This window comes from Aethalodelphis obliquidens, unplaced genomic scaffold (genome assembly GCF_003676395.1).
Source record: "Aethalodelphis obliquidens isolate GAN/ISIS:26980383/991018 unplaced genomic scaffold, ASM367639v1 scaffold79, whole genome shotgun sequence".
NCBI lineage: Eukaryota > Metazoa > Chordata > Mammalia > Artiodactyla > Delphinidae > Aethalodelphis > Aethalodelphis obliquidens.
In genome coordinates, this window is record NW_020838023.1 from 5,978,349 (window position 1) to 6,000,460 (window position 22,112).

At 41.8% G+C, this 22,112-nt stretch overlaps 1 protein-coding gene across 3 annotated transcripts in view; it reads right to left on the bottom strand.

Annotated features, from left to right (window-relative positions):
• SAMD12 (sterile alpha motif domain containing 12) overlaps window positions 1-22,112 on the bottom strand; it is a 410,733-nt gene that overhangs the window by 112,207 nt on the left and 276,414 nt on the right. The gene's annotated exons all lie outside the window — the stretch shown is intronic.

The window sequence follows — 22,112 nt, forward strand, 5'->3', positions numbered from 1 at the left end:
TAATTTTTTTTTTTTTTCTGCCTGTGTTTCTAATGGAGCTTGAAATTTACACGGCTTTTTGTTTACCTCCTAATTTGTGTGCCGCCACCATCAATGTTATCAGCATAGTTCTGGGAATAGGGTTTATTTACTGCTTCTGTTGAGCCAGCAAATGGAGAAATGCAGAAAGGACTGTTCTGCTCATCCCATTTCAGTGTAGAGTCTCCTTCCATTCACAGAAACAGCCTTTACTGAGCAGCCAATAACCTTCCTGGGTGCAAAAGTCAACAACCATCCTCAGTGCTTGTTCTTGATGACATTTCCGAGCTGTTTTAGACACAGTCGAGTATATCCTGACCACCCTGACCCCCCTCCTTGTTAACAGGTAACCCAGAAACTGAACTTTGTACCCATTGAACAATAGCTCTCCATTGTCCTCCAACTCCCAGCTCCAGGTAACATCTACTTTTTGTCACCGTGAATTTGCCTATTCTAGGTACCTCATATAAGTGGAATAAAACAGTATTTGTTCGTTTGTGTATGGCTTATGTCACTTGGTATAATGTTTTCAAGGTTCATCCAGGTTGTAGCATGTATCAGAAATTCATCCCTTTTTATGACTAAGTAATATCCAGTTTTATGTATATACCACATTCTGTTTACCCATTCACCTGTTGTTGCACATTTAGGTTGTTTCCACTTTTTGGCAATTGTGAACAATGCGGTTGTGAACACTGATGTACTAAGATCTGTTTAAGTCCCTGCTTTCAACAGAAGGACACTTTTGTTTTGCAAAATTTTCATCCAGAAAAAATGTCCAGCCAGGTATCAATTATTAGTAATTTATCCTGGTCCACAACTTGGACTTGGCGCTGCTCTAGTCACCTGTTTGCTTTCAGATCCATACTTTCCTCTTCTTTGCCTACTCTGTTTGCATGAAACTACATTTCCCAGACGTCCCTGCCCTCTGGCTTCCAGGCAGTTCTAGCCAGTGTAAGGCACTAGAAAGAGACTGAGGGGCAGAAGAAGGGAAAGGCCAGCATATTTCTTCCTGGATCACTTTGCTACTGGTGGCATCTAGAGCAGGGACTGCATCTCCTGGCTCTAGCTCCCACTGGAATGGCCGACTGGGGTTCCAAGTTCTGCCAACCAACCCTGACTTCTAAACTCTGTCTCTTCGTTTATCCCTCCAGCCCCAGGGAAGGTAGAAGCTTCCCACTGCTGTTAACCTCTGGGTTGTCTCATTTTTGCACTTGTGCTGCAAATTGTCTTAAGTTTTCTCTTCAAAATATACCAGGAATGGTTTCTGGGTTTCTGTATGGAACCTGAACGATAACCATTCCATTGGGAAAAGAAGGTCCAAAGTTTCTCAGGATGCAGAACCGATGGCAGTGACTCTTAGCTGTCCTCAATGTATCATCCATTTGGTAGTATATTGTTTCCAAGCTAGACCTGTAGTTTGGTGTGGCCATGTGAACGAGTTCTGGCCAAACTGATGTCATCAGATGTGTTGTGTGGCAGATTCTAAACCTTCTTTAGAAGTCAGCTGCTCCATACTCTTTGTACCTTCTTCCCCCTTTCCTGCGGTTTGGAACATGGATGTGACAACTGGCATTCCATCCTGGAACATGAGGACGTGGGCCACATTTGGGGGAGAGCAGCACCAAAAGCCATAGAAGCGAGTCCTCAAGAACTTTGTGCAGAAAAACCGCCATCCCAGGCCTGCTCTGCCCGTCTCCAGTTTTACATGAGAAGCAAATAAAATTCTCTCTTGTCTAAGCTCCTGCTCTTTCTAATCTATCCCAGCCAATCTGAGATCTAACCAATTCAAGACCCAAGCCATGAGCTCAGTGTCTGTCCCGGACTGCTGATTAATTTCCTTACACTTTTCCTTAACAAACTAAAGCAAGGTCCTAGATCCTCTGGTCTTATTCTGAGTTTTGGCCTCTTCCTGTTTATACTCAGAATTGACCTGTTCTCAACCACAAAGCTTTTTATTCCCTTTAACAGCTTCTGCTCTGCTTATTAAATTTTCTCTGAAAGGTAGGGGTCAGAGACAGCTACTAACCAAGCCCACATCCCACCTAGAAAATGATTAGAGTCTGGATGTTAGAGAATTTTTAATTAAAAACCTGGGAACATTGTTCCTCGGGTATTAATTAAGCCAGCAAAATGGAGAATCAGCATGGCTTACCACTGCAAGACAGACCGTTAGTGTCCTGGTCTCAGAGCCCTCTTCCCAGAGCTGATGGGCTGGAACTATACCTAATGGCTGCCAGGTACAGATAAATCTCACCTCTACTTCACCCAAGTGGGTGTCAGTTAGAAATATGGACTTCTAGGACGGTGGTTCCCAAACTTCATTGTGCATGAAAATCACTTGGGGAAACTTATCCGAAATGAAGATTCCCATCCTTCTGCTCATGATTCAGTTGGACTGGGGTGGGGGCCATGAACCTTCGTGATGAAAAGGACCCCAGGTGTCTCTAAAGCACATGGTCTAGGGACCACACTAGGAGAGACCATGCTCCTGGGAAATACATGAAGACTATAAAACAGCCACGAGTGCAGAGAACTGTCATCAGCTGGGGGTGGGGCTGGAGCACATTCAATGATGCCTACCACGTTCCAGGAGCTCTGCCAGGCATTTTCGAGACATCGTCTAGTTTATGCTCCGATAACCTGCATAACTATCATTATGACACTTGTTTTGCAGTGAGCAACCCGAGGTGCAGAGAAATTAAGCAACTTGCCTGAAGTTAAACAGTGGATTCAAAGCTGGGTGTGCATGTGTGGGTTGGATCTAGTCTACTGATTCCTCTAGGTTTGCTCTGCACCCTTCCCCATCATGCTCCGTACTCCTAGACACTGACCTGCACGGACGGCATCACAGGGCCCTCTGCCCTCTGGCTTCCAGTTGGGTTGGGTCCTGCCAATGGGAAGTGCTGGGAGCAGACTAGGGGGAGGGAGGAGAGGAGTTCAGGGTATTGATTCCCCAGCTGCCCTCACTGCGGGTCTCCAGGGTTGCATCCTTTGACCAAAGGCCACAGCTCTTGTCAGTGGCTCTTGCCACATGACTGTCCCCTTCTGAGTTCCTGTAACTATTCCATCTTCTTGCCTCTTCCAGCCTAAGGCTGATAACTGGTACCCTTCCTCTCTTTCTGTCTAATTAGGATGAGTGAGTTTGTTGAGGGCAGGGTCTGTATCTTTTTATCTTTGTACCCCCTGTGTCTAGAAGAGTGCCTGTTTACATAGTAGAAAAATTTTACTGCATGTTCACATGAATAAGCACTTTACTAGTCCAACAATGTGCTAAATATTCTCTAACTATTAACTCATTTAATTCCTGTTATTTATTTATTTTAATTTTTGAGAACCAATGTTCTTTTAAAAAAGAAAGCTATTGGATGTTTGTCCCAGAAAAATGAAAATGTTTATTCGTGCAGAAGTCTGTGCATTAATGTTCATAGCAGCTTTATCGATATTTGCAATAGCCCAAGACTGGAAACAAGCCACATATCCTTCATTGACTATAAAGTTAAACGAATTGTGGGACATCCACCCAACTCACCCAGGCTTTAATAAATCCTCATTTATTTATTTATTTATTTTTGCGGTACGCAGGATCTCACTGTTGTGGCCTCTCTCGCTGCGGAGCACAGGCTCTGGACGCGCAGGCCCAGCGGCCATGGCTCACAGGCCCAGCCGCTCGGCGGCATGTGGGATCTTCCCGGACCGGGGCACGAACCCGTGTCCCCTGCACTGGCAGGCGGACTCTCAACCACTGGGCCACCAGGGAAACCCCTTCCTTTCTTTATATGTATACATACACACACACGTGTGTAGTGTATTCATTCATATAGTAGTAAAAATTAAGCCACATTCCAAACCAAGAATACTAAATTAGTGTCAGGAGTGAAACTCTTTATGAATTTGAGCATTTGTTCTTTCCATCAAATCATATACACCAGGGGTAAATATTTCAGACTTAGCAAAAAAAATGCAATAGATGAGGTTGCTAGAGATGTTCCTTAAAAAGGTTAGTTGATCTTTCTACTTCACCTCTACCCCCAGCCACTGCCTTCTGCCTGGAGAAGCCATGCTGCTCTTTGAAATCACTTATTATCCATCTTGTCTGCTAGCCCAAATAGTTCCAATATAACATCATTTCTATTAAAAAAGAGAATAAATTCATTAATTTCTTGATAAACATAAGGCACTTTCCAGGTGCCAACAGAGTCTCTGCAGGTCAGTACCTGCAGAAAAGGAGGAGAGAAGGGCTGGTCTCACATTTCCATCTTGGAGGAATTCCATAACCACCACCTCAGCTGCTGTTTTGTGCTTGGCCACGTGGAGAAATATAAGTGGTGTCAAGCCAGAATACCCTCTCTCAACTTGTAAATTAGCAGATTACCAGCAGATCATATAATTTTCCCTCCCTGCTGCTCTCTCACCCGCATGCCAGTAGTGTTTTGAACTAATATGTCAATACAGGGGCGTAAAGTGATTTATGTTCTACATAAATTTCTAGTTGGGGGTATAGATGTTTATGACAGAAAATATCTCCCTTAAATCCACAGCAGACATGTAACAGGAAGGAAATCTCTTAAATTCCTCCATTAATGGTTTTGTACCGGTGGCTCTTGATAAAGGGCCAATTACAGTTTTGAGATCTGTGTGATATAATCTACTCTCTTTGGTTGCAAATTTTAACTTCTTTCTGTGGTTGTGTCCTACCAATTTGGTTCAGTCAAATCAAGAAAAGTTAAGATTCCTTAGTAGTAATATGGGAATATTATTACTTCATTTAATACCAAGCTAAGGTAACTAAGTTTCCCTGCACTAATTCTGTGTCCATCTGTGAATCCAGTTAAGGAAGAGCAGGAGTTTTGACATTAGCACAGCCTTTGAACCGAGCTCTGATTCTCACTGGGTGTGTCACCTCGGGAATTTGGATAAATGTTTTTAAATAGTTATTTTGCAATGAACCTCAATGTACGTTAAATGTCATCAGAAGGTTAGGAAAAGTCCTTCCAGAAGTCTCCCATTGGAGATGATGGTGCAAAAGCAAACGTGCACGGCCCAGCTATGGGAGAGGGTCTGAGGAAGGGAAAATTGCTGCAGCCCCAAATGAACAGCCACTGCTCTTGGGGCTGGAAGACATCTCCAGGTGAGTCAACATCCCCTGAGAGCTATTATTATCAGGGTTCACCCTGAGAGCTGTGGTCCCAACATCAGAATCAAGAGATCTAACTTCTTAGAGATTTCCGGTAACATCTCCTTTTTGGTGTGAGTTACTCTCAAAATGCTGGGGCAGGTGTGGGAGAGAGTCAAATTTCAAAAATTAAATGAAGGCACTGGCATTGCCAACTTACCTTTCTACCTAAGGATGTAAAAACAAGCAAGCAAAAATTCTAGATCTAGTTAACATGGTCTGAGAATGAAGTTTTCTGTGAGGATGACAGACACCACATCCCAAAGGGAGATGCCACGAGCCTTGCACATGCAACACAAGTTTTGCAAAAGAGGTGCGAAGCCAGTTTCATTATCTTAACCCCTCAGTCATACCAAGAGCACATAAAGGTTGGGAGCATATGCCTAAAGATTTCTTTAAAACAAAATATCAAGTGTTGGTGAGGATATGGAACAACCAGAACTCTTATAGACTCCTGGAAGGAGGGTTTATTATTAAAACCACTTTGAGACACTGGAAGAATCTACTAAGGCTGAACATATATGTACAGACTGAATTGTATTCCCCACCCCTAAATTCATACGCTGAAGTCCTAACCCTTAGTACGTCGGAATGTGACCATATTTGGAGATGGGATCTTAAAGAGGTAATTCAGTTAAAATGAGGTCATTAGGGTGGGCCCTAATCTATTATGACTGGTATCCTTATAAGGAGAGAAAATTTGGACAGCGACATACAAAAGGAAGCCAGTGAGAGAATACAGGGAAAAGACAGACATCTCCAAGCCATGAAGGAGGTCTCAGAAGAAACCAACACTACTGACACCTTGATCTCAGACTTCTAGCTTCCAGAACTGTGAGAAAATAAGTGCTGTTGTTTAAGCCAGCCAGTATTTGGTACCTTGTTATGGTAGCCCTAGCAAACTAATACAGTCTACCCTACCCTACTCAGCAAATCCACTCCTAATACGTACCAATGGAAATGTATAGTTTTGTTCACCCGAATATGTCTGATATAATCTAGAACAGAACTTTTTACAGAGTAGCTGCAAACTGGAAACTACCCAAATACTCATGAACTGCAGAATGCAGAAATAAATTGTGATATGTTCACATGTTGACCAACTGAGAGAAATGAGAATAAACCATCTAAAACTGCAGACAACAATATGGATGAATCATCCACACGTATAATGTTGAATGAAGGAGTCACACACACAGAGTACATAATGAATGATTCTATTTATATGATGAACAAAAACAGATGATGCTATTCTTTACCATTAGAATTGAGAATTGTGTTACCCCTCGGACGGGGGTAGCCACTGGAAGGGAGCATAGGGAAGGCTTCTGGGAATACAAGTCATGTTTCACTTCTTGATCTGGGTATTAGTTTCATGGGTGTGTTCAATTTTTGAAAATTCAGTGAGCTGTACACAGTTAATGTATATGGTCTTTTCTATATGTATACTTCAATCAAAAAGTTTTAGAAGGAGTTTTTCTGTAAAAAAAAAGATGGGCACGAGTCCCTGACATTCTAATTTGCCTCTCTTTGCTTGGGGGGAGAGAAAGGAGGGGCTGCTTTCTGATTCCAAGTCTAGAGAGGAGGCTTCAAGGAACTTTCAAACAACTTGACATATGTCTCGAGGAGCTTGCGGGACAAAGTGAGATAGGTAAAGAGCCAGAACCTTCGGCGTGCTAACTGCTCTGCTGGCAGACTAAACAAAAGATTTTAATGTTAGAGACAGTCTGCCCTCATTTGCCTGTGCAAGGACTGTATCAGCATTTCCCCTGGATCAGATCTGGGCCATCCTGAGCGAGAGAGCTGGTGTGGAGGAGCTAAGATCTCCTCCAAGAGGACACTTAAAAAGGGAAAACACAACTCAAGCCAAGAAGCTGATGTGCTGCTGAACTACTGTGGCGTGAAGAAACATAAGCTCATCGAAGGACACAGATGCATCTGCTCTCATCAAAAGGAATGTAGATGAGTCACTTCCATCAGCGGGGGTGGTAGGGCGGTGTCCTCAGAAGAACCATCAAAGGGTAAACACTTGTCAACCCTCGAGAGCAAGGGTCGGCTTATGACAGTATTTGTCACGTAAGAACTTTCTCGACCACCATGCCTTCCTCATCCTGTTCTCATTGGAAAAAAGGTTAGAAACCCCTAGCCAGCAAGGGAAGAAGTTGTATGTGACACTGGGCAGAGGAGCGTGGCCTATTTCTTCAACACGTTCCACACTGGGAAAGAGAGGAGAACCATTAAAACTGGAATTTTAAGTCATAACTCAGCTATCAGACTCCTGGTAGAAGTTGTGGGCCTGGGAAAGATAGTTAAAAGTCACAGAGCAAATCCTGAAAGTTCTCATCACAAGAGAAAAAAATTGTAACTATGTGTGGTGATAGATGTTAACCAGTCTTTGGTGATCATTTCACAATAGAGACATGTATTTATTCATGTTGTATACCTGAAACTAATGTAATCTTATATGTCAATTATATCTCAATAAAATAAAAACCACAGGATAATTTTCAAGGGGGTCATAAATTAATATACTCATAAAACTTATACCTAGAACATTTATTTATGTCCCAGTAGTACACATCATCCTTGGGCTATATCAACCCGACTTCCTCAATAATGGACCAATAGGAACTATTGGTTCAGTAGAAGTAGGAGTGAGTGAGGGGAAACAATTGAGGGGAACCCTAAGGGTTTTAGTTTGGGTGATCAGAAGGGACTGATGTCCATAAACAAAATGCAGATGCAGGAGAAAAAAAGCAGGTTTGGTGGTGGAGGCAATAGAGGAGTTCATGTTTGATGTGCTGAGTTTGAGGTACCTCTGGGATATGGTGGTGAAACTTATCTTTGGACAGCTGGGAACTCAGAAATGAAGCTTAAAAGAAGCGGCTGGACTTGGAATCATCAGTGTACAGGGGCAGTTGATGTCTTAGGAGTAGATGTGGTTTCCCAAGAAGAACATTAGGAACATTATTTTCTGAGGAGCGATTAGCAGAGTAGTCAGTAAAGGCACTTGCAAAGTAGGCAAGGAAAAGAAAAGGGTGATTTTCCTGAGGCTGAAGCAAGAGAGTGTCCCCTGAAGAAAAATGAGATCAACAGTGGCAAAATTCTACAGATTTCAGGGAAAAGAGATACTGAAAAGTATCTGTTAAACCTCAGAGGACTCCAGTGATCTTAGAGTTACCATCTTGTGAAAAGAAGTTGGGTGCGAAAGCCAGAAAACAGTGGACTGTGGAACAAATGAGACGTGAGAAAGTACAATCCGTGTGGACTGTTCTAGAAATCTAGTTACGTAGGGAAGGAGGGCAAAAGTTTAAACACAGAAAGGGTCAGGAGAAGGGGTCCTTCCCTTTTTTGTGCCAAAGTCTCCTTTGGCAGTCTGGTGAAGCCTATGGTCCTTCTCAAGAATGTTTTTAAATGCAAAAGGGAAAATATGTAAGATTACAAAATAATCAAGTTATATTAAAAAACACATACCAAAAGTTCTTAAAATTTCATGATAGAAGTATACAGGTGTTTATCGATGCATTAAACGGTAGGATTTACTGGCAAGAATAATAACTATCATAATTTGAAAGTGGTGATGAGTGCAAATGATATTTCAAGGTATCTTCAACAAACTGTTATGTGATTAAAAATTACCTGTGATTCTAGTGACAAAGTCACAAGAACTGCTAAGAGTAGTGATCTTTTGTACTTACAGTCATAGTAGAAAGAAATGTTACATTTCAGTAAAAATAAAATTAAGTGTAATTCGTATATTGAATTCAGCATAAAATTAAGTATAATTTTGATTGAAATATATTTCATATATAATATTTATTCCACATAAAAATAATATATATGATATATCTCCAACTTCATCAGCCCCGCTGAATTCTAGCCAAGGTTGCCTTGGAGGAGGGAGGGATCCAGAGACCTCAGGTTAAGAGCCTTTTACTAAGGGAAGAGAGGTATTTTTGTTTTAAAGGAGAAAAATTTTGTTTATGATAGAGTGGAAGGTTTTAAGTCTTGCTCTGGTGGTATGGCAGGATAATGCAGTGAAGTAGGGACAGGCTCTGGAACTAGACTCCTTGAGTTTAAATCCTGGCCCCCTGTTTATTAGCTGTGTGCCTTTAGGCTAGTTATTTAACCATTTAACTTCTTTATACCTCAGTTTCCTTATCTGTAAAATGGGGATGATGAATAGTAACCCACCTCACAGGTTGTTGTGAGAGTTACGTAAGAACGCTTTGGCCAGTATTACCTTGACCACCTTCCACTCACTCAGTATCCCTTGGCAAAAGGGACACCTTCAGTTCTCTGAACGTGTAACATTCTTCCTTGCTCAGAACCACTGCATATACTGGTCTTCTGTCTGGAAGGCTCTCCCCACTGTTCTCAGCATGACTGACTCCTTATCCTTTGGGATTCAGTTTGAATGTTACCTCCTTAGAAATGCTTTTCCAGAAGCCATCTCTGAAATAGAACTCCCACCATTTCTCTGTCTCTCAGCATCCTTTGTCCCAATTTGTAACCGTTTTGGTTAGCTGTTGTCTATGATGAGCTCCATAATGGCTGGAGTTGTGTCTCTCTTGATCCTCTCTCTAGCCCCTGTCCCTACCACATAATAAGCTCTCCATAAATATTCATTAAATGAGCCATCAGACAGGGAGCAACTGAAGATACAAAGGAGATCCCAGCTATATTCATGCTTGTGGACTGTGCTTCAGTTTTCGATGTGGGCGTGTATTTTTTTTAGTCTGTTCTCAGTCTTGTCCTGGAGCTGGTGGATAGCCAGACATATTGCTTGCATTAAAGTGTTTATAAGGCAGTATTTAGTCTTTCTTCTAACACTGGGAAGATCCCATCTCTGGTCAAGGCTGAACCAAATTAAACAAGAGAAGAATACCAAATTCTGCGCTGTGCTATGACATTTCATGTTCACAAAGTTGGTGCACAGGACAGCCATGAGCAATTCTTTCACCGAGCCGGTCTTTTGCTGTCACTCTAATTTTAGGCAATGTGAAGTGATGAAAGACATATTGATCTAGCATTGAGGAGCCAGATTGCTAGTTCTGTTAGTTCATGCTTAACTGGGTGATTTTAAGCCCATCAACCTATTTGATCCTTCGTTTTTTCATCTAACAAATGGCAATTTAAAAATATCTGCTGTGGCACAGACTGTTAGCTATGCCCCCAAATCCATTCTTCCCTTTACTCTGAGTACAAGACTAGATGACAATTCCAAACTATCCTTGAGGTTGGTGTGGTTATGTGATTAAGCTCTTGCCAACAGAATGTAAGCACAAGTGATATTTGTCATCTCTGTTTCTTGCTCAAGGCCCTTTACTTCCAGGTGGGAATGGAAAGGACTGGAGTGGTATCAAAAATGGTATCTTAAAGACAGCAGAACTGCTGCCAGCCTGGGCGCCTAAATGACTGTGTGGAACAGAAACACCTCCTGGCTTGCAATCTTCAGCTAGGACTGTTAAATAAGAGAGAACTAAGCCACTAACTCTTTGGAATATATTTGTTACAGCAACTAGTGTTTCTCTAACACACATGTCCTACCTACTTTATAGAACTGTGAGAGATAGTAGTTCTCACGTATAAGGAAGAGCTTAGGGAGGTAGAAAGTGCTATAAAAATCTGTTGTCATCAATATTTTCTTCCAGCTTTTTTGAAATACAGATGACACATAGCATTGTGGAAGTTCAAGGTATACGATGTGATGATTTGATACATGTATATACTGCAAATCATTTTACTAATACAGAGAAAACAAGTGCATACTAGAGTGCCTGACCTATAGTAGATATTTAATGTTTACCTGTTGAACAAGTAAACGAACATCTTGCTGATGAAAAGCCTGAGATTAAAAAAAAGTCTATACAACACAAAAGCATGGGAAAGATATTTGTTTGCTCAGGGAAAACTTTTAATTGATTCACTTGAGCTCACACAAATAAAGCAAAAACCTTCTGGATATGTACTTTCTTCAAGAAGATTGCTTTTCTTTTTAATACTTGTTCCATCAAAAATAATTATAAGATATTAAAGGACATTTTGCAACAAGGAAAATATACCCTTATTCACACCACCGAAACACACTCTTTCATTTTTACCCATTGGCTTAGAACTTTTATCTACATGCATGTCAATTTTTCATAGTTGTAAATCTGTTTCTTCTTATTATTTTTAAAATAAATTTTAATTTGTACTTGGTAAGGAAAGCACGGGTTTGGTAATTCTCCAGAAGTGATTCCAACAAAGAACCACCTAATATTTCTAACAGTTCCAATTTAATTTTGCCAAGGGGTTCCATTATTATTAAAAAGCATAACAGGGAGAGGAGGTGATTTTCGTAAGAAAGTACACAGAGGTGTTAATTCTCACTACAATTAGGGTGATAAGGTTACAAATGTCACAATCTTTCTACTTCCTTTTAAAAGCTTATCTTGTGGGTCTTACAAAAATTAAATGAAGGGCAAATGAGTATATATGGATCTTATTTAAGGATAAAAATGAATTCAGTGATTAATTCCACAAATGTTTCTTGAGAGCCCACTACGTGTCAGGGAGAATGTGGACCATACTGACACAGTCTCTACCATTGAAAAGGTTAAAGTATGGATGAAAGACAAGAAGACACATTTCGGTGAGCTCAGAGGAAGGGTGAGGCCATTTTCTGGAGGAAATGAGACCTGATGTTTGGCTGGAAGCTTGGCAGGCAAATGGGTAGAAGGAGGTCCAGGTTTGCTAGACACATGGACCATAATGAATGATGCTCACGAGACTGTAGGTTACTCTACCGTACTGGACGTTAATAGAGCACACTGAGGGTGAATGGATGAGAAGGGAGAAGTAAGCAGAGGTCAGATCATGAAGAGGACAAAAGCTTCGTCATAGCAGTGATGGTGTTTGTTCATCACTGCCTAGGGCAGCACTTGGCACATACAAACATGCGTATACTCCATCTGTATTTGTGCAATGAATTAAGCCACATTATGCTATGCAGTTGACCATTACTGGTCATAGTCATTGGACTCTGGTTGCAAAGGAAGAGAGGTACACCCAGGTGGGAAGGGACAGCTAGTCTCAAGAGAGAGAGACTGCATCTATGATGGCCCTTATTGCCATGCTGGGTATGCCACAGGACCACTGCTCGCTTCTCAGTGCTGGGACACTGCTTCATTTTTGTTGGTCCTGAACTGTCTGATGCTAAACAGCAGGGGTCAGGCACACTGAACCCTAATCTGAGAAATGCCTCCTTATTTCACCTTCATTTCTCGATGGCAATGGGAATGCCACAACTGTAGCTTCTTAGGACATGCTTGCGAAGCAAATGTATAAATGCCATTTCCAACTCCTATTCCTAGAAGCAGGGAATAAGGGTGGGTGGGAGAGAGATGGGGAAGTCACAGAAGAAAGAAGGGAAGGTTGAGGAGAGAGACTGAAGACTTCTAATTGTTTCTTTTTTAAAATATCCTCAAGGTTTTAATTAATTAATTTACTTATTTTTGGCTGTGCTGGGTCTTTGTTGCTGCCCGCGGGCTTTCTCTAGTTGCAGCGAGCGGGGGCTACTCTTCATTGCAGTGCGCGGGCTTCTCATTGCAGTGGCTTCTCTTTGTTGCGGAGCATGGGCTCTAGGCGCATGGGCTTCAGTGGTTGTGGCTCGCAGGCTCTAGAGCGCAGGCACAGTAGTTGTGGCGCATGGACTTAGATGCTCCGCGGCACGTGGAATCTTCTCAGACCGGGGATGGACCCCGTGTCCCCTGAATTGGCAGGCGGATTCTTAACCACTGTGCCACCAGGGAAGTCCCCTAATTGTTTCTTTATCCTTGATTCTAGTCTTTAGGTTTTGAAACTCCTCTTAGTTGAAAATGAGCATTAATGATGAAAATTAACCAGAAATCTTAGTCTCTAGGGAGATGAATGGATTAATAAACCAGATCTAGCAATACTGAATAATTTGGAGACAAACACAGATTTGACGAGTGAGAGCCCAGCAGGGTGGCTGACTTTGGAAACATTTTGCTCCTGCTCTGCTGGGCATGCTAAGAATGCATGGCGCTGGCTGACTCCATGGGGGTAGCGCATGGATTCAGCTGCCGAAGAGCGAGGTGAAATTAAAGAGAGAATGAAATGTGTGATCTGATTTAATCACATCTGCTGCTTCAATTTCTCAATAACAGCACCCTGCTCCACTGTGTCAAGTTGGAGAATGAAAAGCAATATATATATATATGAATATATATATGAATCATAGCTAGAAGATGGATTAACTCTCTAATGCCTGCCAATCCATTTCAGGCATCTAAAATGCAAATGACAACTGAGTTTTTCTTATAAAGAATTTGGGAGCCATTATTCCTGGACCTGGATTGGCATAAAATTACCATAAACTGAGGAGTAAGCAATGAAATGTCACCTCCTAAAAGAGACCAAAACCTCAGGACCCAGGCTAGGGGATGGCTTGGGGAACATTATGTATTTCAATACCCAGGTCATCCTCTGCTTCTCTTCTGATGACTGAATGAATGCATGCTTCGTGTTGCTTCCGATTTCTAGTAGGATGACAGCCACCAAGTACAAGACCCAATTCAGCCTCTTTTAGGAATGCATGTTTGTGAGGAGTTTAAAAGTTACAAATCTGTACTGGAATTGATATTTAGTGGAAATCATCCTCCCATCCCCAACCTGCCCTCTCACAAAGGAGCTGCTGCTTTAGGGCCTCTGGGCTCTATACCGAGTATCAGACACAATACACAATGATACTGTGCAGGACCTGCATGCTTCCCTGGCTAGTCAGATACCTTATGGCAGTGAGGTCCTAAAGGTTAGTAAGGTGATTCATCTAATGTAAGACAGTTATTGTGGTTAAATGTTCCATTTTTCTGGGGTGGGGAGATGCCTTCTACGTGATTCCATTAGGCAGCAGAAGATAAATGCTTAGGTCTAATTAGCTTACCATAGGCAGTTTTACATCCCATTTACAGTGAAGCAAATCAAAGATGAAAACAACTAGACAACAGCTATTTTGGTCCCTTCCATAGAGTAAGCAGGCAGTGGCGTGCAAACATGCACACGGGTGATCCCCAAAGATGCACAGCTAGTTCAGAGAAGATTCACTTCAAAAGACAGACTCAGTGAAGGGCATTTTGTAGGGAATACATGAACGGACAGTCCAGAATTCTAATGTAATCAATTTTTCAGAAGCATGGACTTTCAATATATATTTTTTAAATGACCTCCTAAAAAATAATTTCTACTGCCAGAGATCTGAGTAACTGCAAGTTCTCCTCGTTCCTCTTTTGCTTCTGAAAACCCAGAGTGTGTTAGCCATCTTGGTAGCATGTATATCACAGTCTACTGCAATCCTCTGATCTCATCTCCTAAGACTGGAGGCCTCTCGAGGGCAGAAAGCCTGGCTTGCTCATCTTTGTCATCCATTTCCAAAGCATATGATGTAGCACCTCCACGGCCCAGGTATGCAGCAAACAGGTGTGAACGGCCCCATTCGCCACTCCAGGTAGCCTCATTCTGGAGAGCAGTGAGTTATTTCCCAGTTTATGGAAGAACAACGGGTAAATGCCACTGGAAGGAGGGAGAGGTTGGCGGGCAATCAAGTGAAGTTATATTAAAATTAATTTTCTGATTTTTAAAAGATCTGCTGAATGGGCCCTTTACAGATCTTGAGTGAGGATTTATAAACACAAGATGTTGATTTAAAACAAAGGCCCATTCATTTTGCCACGTGGTACATTTCTTTAGCACCCTGAAGAGCTGAAGCAGTCTTGGGGGTTCCTGGCCCTGACCTTTTGTTGTCTGATTGGCGAGGGTGGGCTGTGGTGGAGTCCCTGGGCTGCTTTGAGATCCTGGCATCTCCTATTCAGAAGACGGATCTTCAGCTTGAAAAGCTGTGAATGCCAGAGATGTCTTTTAAGGTGCGCCAGATCTGCTTTCAATTTCCAATATGTAGAGTGAGAGCGACATATTTTTATCCATTTAAAGAGCCTTATGGAAACTATATAGACTTACAAACAAGTCTATAATAATATAGGAGATAATTAGTATATGTTAATCATTCCCGATTATAGTTTGGCTTAAAATAAGCTGGTTTGCTCTCTTTACCCTCTTTTTAGTAGACAAAGCAATGGATATGACGATGCCTCGCCTCTTCTTGAAACCTTGCGGAGACTTGTCCTTACTTTTAGAATAAAACCAAAATCCTGACCACGGCCCTGCGAAGTGTGTTGCTCTCCATCCTTGGCTACTGTCCGCCTGCCTCACTAGGCCCTTCTGCTAATTTCTTCAGTTTACCAAGTTCTTCCCAGACTCTGGGCTCTTCCTACAGGCTGTACCTCTATTGTGTTGCTCTTCTGCCCGCTTCTTTGCTTGATTCACTTGTTTATCATTTGGGGCTCAGATGACTGGCCACTCTCTTACGAAACCCTTTCCCTGACCCTGTAGTCTCAGTTCCCCTTTGTACACCATCACACAGGCACTCCTTCACAACTGTCATTTCATAGGTACGCCTTGTTCATTGTTGTGTCCTTCGCACCTGGTCCAGCACATAATAGGTGCTCAATAAATAATTACTGAATGGCAAAGTATCTTTCAACTAGAGCTGACTATAGACTTGAAGCATCAGGCATTGCAGTGGAGTGGATGGGGGTGGACTCTGGACTCTGAAATCAGCTTCAGCAAGAGGGACAAGTCGTTTCAACTCCCTGAGCCTTGCTGTCCTCATCTGGAATCATAATGCCATGAACACTACCTCTGAAGAAAGTGAATACACGCAGTGCTGCTTGACAATGATGTTCCGCATTGTTCACAGTCACGCTACTGTTAATATCACTCTGTGTATGGCTCTAGCCATTCTTCCTATTTCTGGGGAAAAGTCTCACATAAAAGCAAGCTTCTGACCTTCCTCCTTTCAGAAATCTAAAGAGAAGCAGGAGTAGGGAAAAGCCTAGCTTTAGTGCTGAAGCAGGTCACCTAATAAAGCCATTTACACGCAGCCAGAAACCTCAGACTGAGGGAAGACATACAAATTCTCATTCTGAGAGTGGAGCACAGTTGTCTGGGGACAAGTAAGGGGAAGGCATTTTGGGAAAGTCAAATAACATCACTAAATCAGGAGGCCTGGCTCCATGGTGGGGCAGGGGAAGGAACAGGGCACCACATGGAGTCCCCTTCCCCACTGTGGACACAGGGCCCTCTAGGACCACAGCTGGGGGAAAGTGAGGACAGTTGAATGGTTACCCTTTGCTATTTTTTCTCTTACATGGCTTATTTTTACTTTTAATTTTTTAAAATTGTGAAGTGTCATTTGTAAAAAGAAGTTATGAAAATTGTTGTGATTAGATTTAACATATCATTGAATTAAAACTTTAGATGTATTAAAACTTTAGATGTATAATTATTTAAAACCACTGTCATTAAAAATTAGTATTACTATTAAAAATAACAGTAAAGCAAATACCAATGCATCAGCTACTGATCTTAGCAAGTAGAATGTCAGCAGTGCCTTCGAATGTCTGGAGGGCTTTTTCCTGATTCCATCCCCTCCCCTCCACCTGTGGGCATCACTATCTGGTACTTGCGTTCATTGTTAACTTGCTTTTTAAAAAAACACCTCTACCACCTATGTGTATATCTCTAGTCTAAGTAACGTATTTTAGCGTTGCCTGTTTGGAAATGGATGTGAGTGGACCACACTGAAAGTCTTCCATTTGACTCTTACTCAACTTTGTTTCTGACATTTGTTCATACTGATGCATGTGGCTAATTAAGATTTACTTTCCATTGCACAAACGTACCGCAATTTATTAACCATAACCGCAGATGGAGTGTGGGCTTATTTCCAGTTTGGGGCTATTACTTGACTTTTTTGTGGACTTACTCTGACATCTAGGGGAGAGGTTCTGGAGGCAGGGCAGTCTGCTGGAAGTAGAGAGACTCATTTTTATGGAACAATGTGGAATATGCAGTGTGGGAAAATAATGCACATGGCCCAACCACACAGAACTCCTGTGAGGTGGGGATGTTCTCTGACCAAACTGTCACCAACGTGGTCATTCATTAAGAAATAGGACGAACATTCTGGAACTAGACAGGATACTGCTCCAACTCATGTAAATTCTGTCCAGCTCACAGGGATAGACAATTAATGTGAAATACGAGATGTAGCCACACGAAGTACACAGAATAGTGGGTAGAGTGAAGTGTACCCAAGATACGGAGAGATGGCTCTTGACGCAGGAGTCCCCAGGCTGAGTCTACATGCTGAGAGTCCTCAGCATGCAGGAGATGCTGAGTAAGGCGAAGCTCTCCTGCTGGGTCTACTCAAGAAACTGGCTACTCTCCATTCTCCTGAGGCTACCGAATGACAAAGCTTATTATGTAAATGCATAGCACACAGCCCTCAAATTAAGAGTGCCTGGGAATGCAGAGAAGTCACCCAAGGCACCAATGAAGAGTAAGTTATCAAATAGGCTCCCAACAAGGAATTAAAAGAAAAGGTTCTCCACCACAGACTATAAACATAATATAAACCCAAGGAAATACACGTATGAGGAAATAGTAGACTTTGGAAAAATTTGCCATAAGAGAAAGACAAAAGTTTAAGAAAGTAACTACTTTGTATTCTCAAGGTAATTACTCAAAATACAAACTTGCTAAAAAGAGAGGTCATGAGGCAACAAACGGAAATAAAAAGGGATTTTATGAAAAGAATACAAGGAAGCAAATAATTCCATTGCAGAATTTCAAACTGCTAAAAAGCAGTGAAGACGAGAATTGTTCCTGAATTAAATGGAATTAGACTAGTGAAATAGGACAGTGGTTCCAAACCTAGACGATCACAGAAATATGGTGGTGGTGGGGGAAGCGGATACTTAAAATATATATTTCTAGGGTTAAATATAAGAGATCTTGATTCAGTGGGCCTTGGGTGAAGCTAAGAAATCTATACTTCTAAAATTCCCTGAAGAGATTCAGAAAATCAATCTGCTTTAGAAACTATTAAGGTGAGTGCAAACTTGAGACACTCACCCAGAATTCAGAGAAAGAAAAAAGCAAGTGAAAATGACTAAAGAGAAAAAGATGGACTGGAATCATGGACACAGGATATGTAGCATATGCATAATGGGAGTAAATGAGGAAGGAATTGGAACCACTGCAAGAGAACCAATTTCAAAATCGTAAATTGCCCTAAACAGAGTGAAAAATACAGTCTACAGAATGGGAAAAAATATTTGTAAACCATGTATCTGATATGGGTTAATATAAACATAAAGAACATAAAGAACTCATACAACTCAGTAAGAAAAAGAGCAAATAACCCAAGTTAAAAATGGGCCAGGGATCTGAAAAGACATTTCTCCAAGGAAGACATATGAAAGGCTAAAAGGTACATGGGAAGCTGCTCAGCATCACTAGTCATTAGGGAAACGCAAATTAAAACCACAATGAGATACCACCTCACACCTGTTAGAACGGCCACCATCAAAAAGACAAGAGAGAACAAATATTGGTGTGGATATGAAGAAAAGGGAATCCTTGTAAATAATGGGGGGGGGGGCTGTAAATTGAGACAGTTGCTATGTGGAAAACAGTATAAAGGATCCTCAAAAAATTAAAAATAAAACTACCATATGATCCAGCCATTCCACTTCTGGGAAAATACTCAAAGGTAACAAAAACACTAACTAGAAAAGATATCTACACCTCCATGTTCGTAGTAGCATCATTTACAAAAGCCAAGACATGGAAATGACCTAAGTATCCATTGATGGATGAAGGGATAAAGAAGTTGTGGTATATATAAACAATGGAATATTATTCAGGCATAAAAAGCGAGGAAATCCTAACATTTGCAATAACAGAGATGGATCTTGAAGACATTATACGAAGTGAAGTAGTCATACAGAGAAAGACAAATACTCTATGATCCTACTTATATGGAGAATCAACCCCCCCCCCAAAAAAAAAACAGAGAAAGAGATCAGAACTGTGGTCACCAGAGGCAGAGGGGGGAAAGGGGGCGGGGAATTGGAGGAAGGTGGTCAAAAGGTACAAACTTGCAGTTATAAGATAAATAAGTACTAGGGATGGCATGTACAACATGATGATTATAGCTAACACTGCTGTGTGATATACAGGAAAGTTAAGAGAGTAAATCCTAAGCATTCTCATCACAAGGAGAAATTTTTTCTTCTTTTCTTCTTTATTTTTATTGTATCTATATGAGAAGGGGGATGTTTGCTGAACCAATTGTGGAAATCATTTACAATGTATGTACATCAAACCATCATGCTGTATGCCTTAAACTTATATAGTGATGTATGTCAATTCTCAATAAAAGATAAGCTAGAAAAAGGATAATAAAATGGATAAATGCAAACCAAAAAAATGGATACTGAAGAAAAATCTCTCTGAAATGAGAGAAAAAAAAATCACTAAAGTTTTACTGTGGACTTTGTGAAAACTGATAAATATTTAGATCCACTGAATATCAAGTCTAAAGAAAGAAACCTTCCCAAATCCAGGAAAAAGAAATAGATACTGCATAAAAGAAAAAAATATATCAGTCTAATTTGTCTATGTGGTTTTCAGGGAGAATGGTTACGCTATGCTTCCCAAATTCTATCATCAGTAATAACTGAAGACAAGGAGAAGACATTTTCAGCTGGGAAAGGGCTTTAGAATGCTGATGTGCTCTGTATGGTAACTGAGATGAACCAACAATATGGGAGTTGAGGAATGCAAACATTGTTAAATAGCGTTGTTTCTAAGGAGAATGTAAACGCTATCTCATTCTTGAAACAAGAGGTCCGATTATGTGATAATCAACAATTTAACTATTGCAGGGACTTCCCTGGTGGTGCAGTAGTTAAGAATCTGCCTGCCAATGCAGGGGACACAGGTTCGAGCCCTGGCCCGGGAAGATCCCACATGCCGCGGAGCAACTAAGCCCGTGCGCCACAAATAGTGAGCCCACGCGTGTAGAGCCCGTGCTCCGCAACAAGAGAAGCCACCACAATGAGAAGCCCGTGCACTGCAACAAAGAGTAGCCCCGGCTTGCCGCAACTAGAGAAAACCCGTGCGCAGCAATGAAGACCCAATGCAGCCAAAAATAAAAACAAAACAAAAAAACAAAAAAACCAATTTAACTATGGCAGACTGAGATAAAAACCTAAAGTAGAATAACAAAAACTGGGGGGAAGGGGTGGTGTGTGTCCAGAGCTGAAGGAAGGAAAGCATGGGCACTTTTCATCTGTACGTGGGGTGAGTCAGTAGATATTGTTTCATTCTTGACATTAATAATTTGAGAAACAGAGGTTTAGAACATAGGTTTTAAACATGTGTCAATATTATTTAAAAATTTGATAGTAATGATCAGAAGAACTTTAAACAAGTACCATACCTTCCAAATTCCTGGAGTAGGATGCAGAGGGGGGAAGGAATCAACGATAAACTCATAATGTAGAGCAAAACTAGGCACATCCATTTAAAAAAGGAAAAAAGGAGGAACAAAAGGAACCCCCAGAATTGAAGTCAGATGGAAGCTAAGAGAACAGAACAAAATAATCGACTTTTATAATCATACATATTTATGAAAGTCTGAAAGTATATGCGCCAAAAGGTTAACATGGTGCATGGTGTTTTTAGAGTAACTTTAACTTTAAAATTTTTGACTGACTAAATTTAAAAAAAATTTTCTGGCAGCAATTACATCTATGTGATTAAAAATAAAACATACACTGAAAATTCCTCTTCATTCATCTGAATGAACGCTGATCACGGAGGCCCTCATTAAAACTAGAAATGACCAGCCTAGCTGCCATGGCTGAGATTGGCATTTGCTGTGATTGTGTGACTTGTTTCACTAATCTGACTCATTTCCCCAAACAGGATGCACAGGTGGTGTGTTCATTTATTTAGTCACAACACTAATTACTCTTTACCATCGTGCTCTTCCCTGGTTTTCTCAACATAACCACTGCAACGGTAGGAAAGCACCCTTGGGTGGTGCTTGTGTGCGTGTGCAGAAGGTGTGGGACCTTGGCTTCTCAGCTGTGGGTCAGTCCCTGTGAGGATGGGAGGGCTCACTGGTGACCGTTCAGCCCCTTTGCACCACACACTTTTATCTGCCCTCCAGCTTCAGCTCTTGTAATTGCCCCACCACAAACCTCAAATTCCAGCCACACAGAGCAAGTCATTTCTTGAATCCTGCTGCCATGCCTGGACTGCTTTGCCACATCAGGGGAAAATGAAGGGCCACTCCTAAGGGTCCACGGCCCCTCTGCCTATCCCCTGTTTACCTCGTGTATTGTGACTGCTTTAGAGTCATCTGCTGAGGAAATGTCTCTCACCACGTGGATGCCTGCTGCAAGGGAAGTGTGGTGTTTGCCTTCCCGCATTAGCATGGTGCCTAAAAAGTAGAAAGTGCTCAGCAGACACTGCTGCATGGAGACCTTCTCTGAGCTGCTTCCCTTCAGCTCCCAGCCCCCTCTTCCCCTGCTCACACCTGTCTTCGCTGTGGGAGAGATCCTGAAACCCAGTCCCTCTAAAACTGAGTGCCCTCCGTCTGAAACTTTATTCCTTTTCTTGTCCTGCCCCTGTTCCCCTCAGGACTGAGGAGCATTAAAGAAAAGGGGGACTGAAACCAAGCAGGACCCTGTTGGGGGCTTCCTGGGTACAAGCCCCCCCATATCCCACGCTTCTGGTTTGGCATTCTCTTGAGTTCCACAGAACAGACTCAAGCGGTTAATGATCAGAACAACAGAATCACAGGCCTCGTTCCTCCTGAAGGGATAAAGATAACAATCCGATGCCTATCTCTGAGTTGTTCTACAAAAACTAAGACACCCACCCCTCAGCCAGGTGGAGGATGGTGACCACATGCTGACCACGAGCACAAAGACCCCAG